Source organism: Dipteris shenzhenensis, chromosome 1 (genome assembly GCF_047967505.1).
Source record: "Dipteris shenzhenensis isolate YYH24624 ecotype China chromosome 1, Dip_SZ_1.0, whole genome shotgun sequence".
NCBI lineage: Eukaryota > Viridiplantae > Streptophyta > Polypodiopsida > Gleicheniales > Dipteridaceae > Dipteris > Dipteris shenzhenensis.
The window spans coordinates 44020750-44027370 of record NC_141596.1 but is presented as its reverse complement, the minus strand read 5'-3'; positions in this window follow the sequence as shown (position 1 = coordinate 44027370).

Genomic DNA, 6621 nt, shown 5'->3' with positions numbered 1-6621 from the left:
TCCCATCACACTTTTGGCGATAACTTTTGTCCTATGGCTCGGATTCAAGATGTGATTGGATAGGCTTTAGAGCATACTATGTAGCACACAAAGGGCTATCTAGAAGATGTTTTCTATGAGTGTTAACATGGGTTTTTATGTACAATACCATCCTTCAAGTGTGATCGATTTGGAAAGTGGATCTTCTTAATTTTAAGGTTAGGCCTCATCTAGACCCAAATGGGCTATGTGCCACTAAGACAATTTGTCCACTTCCAACATTGTGGTTAGGTATATGGGAGTCCTTGCCAAATAACCCAACTAACCAATGCTAATAGGAGAATAGCCCACCCTTACCATATAGGTCTTGTATAGACCCATCAAAGGCCTTTGTTTAGAACTTCCATCTTCCTTAAGCATGTTGTTCATTCTTTCCATGGCATCACAACACACTTCGAGAAGTGGAGATTAGTAGTATCATGTTGAATGCTATCATAAAGATGTAATCAAAAGATGATTCATCATGTGCTTTCTTCCATTGCATGTAATATTCAACACATGTGTTGACATTATTTCCATACATGTGTTGCATATGCTTTCCAATACATCTATGTTTTCATAACTTTGAATGTATATACCATATGTGCATGCATTGCATTACAAGATGCATCAATTCATACTATAGAATAACAATTCCAAAACAAGTAGCTACTTTTCATTCATTTGGAATATTCCATATGGGTCAAACATATAACAACTTAATAGATAGAAAAACTTTCCACTTTATTTATATTAGAATTCCATACAACTTGTAACTAGGGTTCCCCACAGTTTATAACTCATAATTTCAATCATAATGGTTGACCAACTTATGTACAATCTTGACTTCATGGAAACCAAGGTGGTTAGACTAACCAGGCCAATAACACCATGATGGTTGGGATTGGCTCTCCAAAGGCATAAGAAGATCGTTTGCCTTCTTCTCTAAGCGAATGGATCACCAAATCTTCCTCAAACTTCTAATCTAGTAGATTTGGTGGCTTTTGTCTAATCTATGGACAGCTCCTCATCTAGTAGATTTGGTGGGTTCTGTCTAATCTATGGATATCTCCTCATCTACCCTATTTAGTGTATTTATTGTATTTATTGGTTTCTAGGGTGGCAATATAAGGGTGTAGTTGGCATGTATGGTGTCTATCCCTTAGCCATTGCTCAAATTTAGCTTAACATTTGTGGACTAAAGCTTCTATTTTCTAGTGAGGGGGTTTGGATACTCACCAAGAACCTTGGGTGTTGATAGTTTAGTATCTCCTTGTTCCATTGTTGGCTCAAGTTGTTACAATTGTTGGAGGTTGATTCGATTTCCTTTTGAGGATTGTGACTCAATGTTCAAGATGATGAAATAGGGGTTGTGTCCCAAAAATTGAAGGAGATAAAGTGCACGTTTGAATTTAGACACCATTCAATCTAGATCTCACATATAAAACACATAAGACATTAGACATGTGCATTAAAGATTATTGATACATTGTGAAAGATAAATCTGTAAGGGTCATTCTGCTTTTAGTTCTACCTCGAGCCCTTGTAATAACCTTGGTATAGCAAATGCTTGCATCTTGATTACCCTTATAGGCCTCTGAGTTCTGAGGATCTACAAATAAAAACATCTAGTATAAGGAAAGCAAAAAAATGGGAGAAGATGGAGGCATTTGATTACAAGAATACATCAAAATTGTAATGGCCCTTGAAATTTACTCCCTTGAAGGTTCTCATGCTTTCTCATGCCATCATCAAAGCATCTCTAAACCAATCACTAGGGAGGAGGAAATTCACAATTTCAACCACATCTTAGCAATCGACTATCAATTCATCCATTTAATCTTCTATAGAGCTTGATATAGCACCCATACAACACTGCCAAAACCATCATTTACTATCAGTATAATGAATTGGTCAAGACCTATAAAGCCGGTTCTATTCAATTTTCGCATATCTATGTTAAACAAGGCCAAGGTTGCAACTAGGGGATGTGATCATAGTCAAGTTAGAACTGTGTAAGGGCATTGATGATTGAATATAGTCAAGGCATAGAAAGAACAAAAGAAAGTGAATGATATTCATTAGGCCTACCCAAAATAAACCAAACATCTGCGAGTACCAAGCAAACTTTGGCTATCTAGAATTATAAATCCCTGGTCACTAAAAAATAATTTTTGAAAGGTTGGAGATTAAGGTCTCAAAAACCAAAGGAATTAATTCAAGCATGGTTGTGAGTAGGAAATATTAAAGTGAACTTTAATCTTTTTTGGTAGTGCTCTTTCTCGCGAGACCACAGCAATCTAACTTACTCAAACTTGCAAAAATAACTAATGACAATAAGAGAGTCAACAACAAGGTGAATCGGATCTCAATAGAAAGCGGATCAAAAAGTTGAGGGTTCCAGAGTTGAGAATTCAAACGAGAACAAACCTTAACATCGTCGCTCTAAGTTGGAACGATAGGACAATAAAGAAATGAGAAAACTCCAAAAAAGGCGTGGGAACAATGTGCAAAGATGTTCACTAGACATGCTATGTTAGACAGTGAAACAAAATTCATCTCCTATTCACCGACAGATTTGTTATTCTAGTGAAAATTTGTTCAAGTCTAATAAGAGAAAATGGTACAGATTGAAACGATTACACTTGTGGCTAGAATTTGCATATGTATATAGATGAAAGCCAAGACCTTTTTGTAGAACTTTCTTTTGGAAGCTGATCGAGATATTTGTTGGATTGACGGACATATGTATAAGAGATTTTGTTAGACACAGGAACACAATAAGGTAATCCGACATTGTTTGAGGTGGAGAATTTAAAAAGATGCGAGGAGGGGGGGAAGCAAAAAGGCAAAGTGGATGGTTTTGTATAAGAAGAAGGAGAAAGAGATGGAGTTTAGAAATGAAGTCTTCTTGCTTATGAAGTTCATTGAGATTGACTTCTCAATAAACTTTCTGGTGCAGATGGCCGAACAATACAACTCCAAAGAAGTAGGGGTCTACATGAATTGCAATAACACAAACAAGCACACACCTCCTTCTTTGGGGTTGTGTGCGCACTTCTTTGGAGTTGTATCGTTTAGCAACGATAAAACTCCAAAGAAATGTGCAAAACAATACAAACTACAACCCAAATGAAGCAAAATTAACTTAAAAAAATTTGAGGAAACTCCTACAGCAAAAGTTGCAATCATGGCACCAAGAGCAACCACAATAGTGCAATTGTGCCACATGAGATTCACACAATTCTATTGCATACATCACGTGCCAACATGCCTGCATGCCATGTATGTAGCTCCTTTGCCTCTGTTATCTACCGAAATCTGCAGCTCTACAAGTATGTTTGCCCCTCTGCCAATCTGTAACTTTGCTTCATTATTCGTGGTTGTCTACTCATGTCTACCATTCACTGACATGCCATGTCATTGCTCTATCGAGGATTACAATAATACGAGCAACAAAAAGCGAGCGAGCAAAAAAAATCGAGTGATACAAAACAATAAATGATTTATAAATTTGAGTAGAAAAAAATATAATTTATTCAAAATTCCATATGTTTTCTCAATGCTAAAAGGTTAAATATGCATATAACTTTAAAGCCACTAACACTAATTTCACATCCCCCATAAGAGAGTTGGTATGTTTCATTGCCAAGTTATCATTAGTATCAAAGACAAACCCTACTGGAATCAAGTTCTCTCTTTCCACCATAGTAATTGAGATCATCAATGCAACCTTCCACACAAGTGGGAATTTCCAAGGACTCCTTGAATGGACTAGTCTACATTCCTTGCATATGTAAATGCTAGCTTTCTTAACTCTATTCACTCATGGAACAAAACCCATGTTTCTTTGTTAGTGCAAAAATAAATTAATATTTTGGTGTATGAAATTTTACTAGATGGTGCAAAAAGGCATGAAAATCATCTAAATCATGCCTTGCCATTTGATCTGATATGTAACATGACCCCATTTGGACTTGTAATTCAAAGATAGAGGAAGTGAAAATATCATCTTTTGGACCAAAACAAGGTGCGCTCCTTGTTTTGGCCCAAAAAATGGCATTTGCACATCCCTATATCTTTGCAAGTTGGCAAAATTTAGTTGTTTTGGCCCAAAAGACAAGTTTTTGACATCCTTGCACCTTTTGATTGTCAAATTCAAATGGCATAATGTTACACATCAAATCAAATAACAAGGCATGATTTACATGAATAAGGCATGATTTACATGAATATCATGCCTTTTTGCACCATCTTAAAAAATTATGCGCATCAAAATATGAATTTTATGAAATTTGGGCTGATTTGGTATACCAAATTTAAAGCAAGGTTTCCCATAATTGGGAGCGAGAAGACACTGTCTATTTTGGCAAAAAAAATAAGCAAATTTTAACATCCTCTACCTTTTAATTACGCTCGGGAGCTATGTTACATGTTTATGATGTGACCCCCTCGAATAATTGCCAAACCCAAATGGTATCACATTAAAATAATATTTAGCTTTAGACTTCTCAATTTCAATAAACGTGACACATAACCCCCCTTTTGAATACTTCTACTCAAGCAATTATTTTATGGGACACTTAGATTATTTCTTTGCTTGCTTAATTTTCCTTTCGCTACAACAAATTCTCGCTCGCCTTTTTGGACTCACTCGCTTTTTTTGCCCGTGCTATCAACTGCTCGGGTACACACACACACACACACAGTGCTACAATTTTCTCTTGGTTATCAATCCTGCCACAAACACATTTGAGATTCAGGATTATTTGCAAGAGGTTAGTGACCATGCAAAGACAACTGCATCCAATTGATTTCGGCTTAGAGGGAGACAGTTGTGCAAGTGTAACGGCATTCAAAACTTCAATTGTCCTTTTCACATTTGCGCTGGAGACACTTGCTTCGACTTCCATCTATGCATTCTCCTTAGATCCTCTCCAAAAAACCCAAGTGGCACTCTTACCTATGTTACGTTTCTCCTTAACAAGACCAGTCCTAATATGCAGCATCATATGGTACTCCATTTATGATCGACGGTTTGTATGCAAGATTAGCCCAAATGGAGAAATATGCCCTATCTGATTTGTGATGCTGATGTCACAAGCCCCCCTCCCGTTGATTATCTTCATCTAAGCTATCTAAGCTAGCACGCCGTTGTGCATGCTAGTCGACATCTCTTAACCCCAACATCCTCCCCTAGTTAATTTCACAAAAAGTTGCAAGACCATGACAGCTGGTCCAAACTATATCCTACTGATCCTACTGCCGCCTTTGCTTCAAAAAGGCCGCGTCAACATCCAAACTAATGGTCTGATATAGGAACAATTAGTTAGTTTAGTTCAACCCATCCTGCCTAGTAAAGAAGCTTTGAAATATGTGCCACATGAGAACAGGGAAGAGGTGGTCTTCTGCAGTGCAATGTAGGATTCAGAACAGGTCAACAAAATACAAGAAATCAGAGAGCAGCCAAGGCCAATCAACATCATGGACATCTGGTACGATCACCACTTCACCACTTCACCTTCACATAGCAGGGCCTGGTTACTGCGACATGAGCACCCTTCCACACATTAAGAACATGCCTAGTAGCTTATGCTCACAAAATTGTTTGTGCTGTTGTTGGGTGCAGATGACATTGATGGGGGGGTGTCATATTAGCTAGTCCACGATGGAGTCATTCTCTTATCTTACCAATGAACATGAGGTTGAAACTGCTCATTCTTTTGCTCTTGTCCATCCATGCCTTCATGCTAAGTTTCCCTCTGAACTCCAAAGGTGAATGGCAGCCACACTTAGAGAAAAAGGCTAATATAAAAGCAGTCCACCCTCTCTTTGTCCGGCTTGTCAAAGCAAGATTATTTCATTAGTGTCTACTAAGGCAAAAACTTAGAAAAGCTCGCTAAGAGGGCCACACACTGCTATTTATTTTAAAAATTATCACAATATCAGCTTACTGGAGTTGTCAGCGTATGCAGTGGAATATACATATGAAAGAGAGATGTAGAAATGCAATTAGAGAGACACGGTGCTGCGATTAGACAGTACAACTGCGCAATAGACTGCAAGAAATATCTACTGGAAAAACTCAGCTCTTTACTACCACAACGGGAAGACACAATCCAAAGCACAAACTGCGCCCTGGAATACTCCACACAAAGCCTGAGCTACATCTCTGAATCATTCCAAATAGAAGCTGGACTGCGCATCTAAATGGGTACAAACAGTGGCAGAAACTGACCCCTCTATGATCCAAAAGAGGGGCCAGAGTGCCCTATTTATAGGAGGGGGGAAGCCACTGGTCTGCTGATTTGGACAGGCTGACTGGCCCATGACCAGATCCCTTGGTTGGCTGGTCGGTTTAACACGTCAACTTGTCAGGCCCCAACCAGCTGGCAATAATCAGCCCTAAACAGGCCCTAACCAGCCCCTAACCATGCCTACATACCCTGTCTAAACGCCCCCCTGAGATATTTCACAGGGAGAAACTACAACTATCGTCCAGCAGGCACACTCACAAATCAGTCCTGAGTCCCTATACTACAGACAGGAATGTACCACCCACTCTCAGCTCCTGGATGTCGAACCAAAACCAGGGAGCTGGAT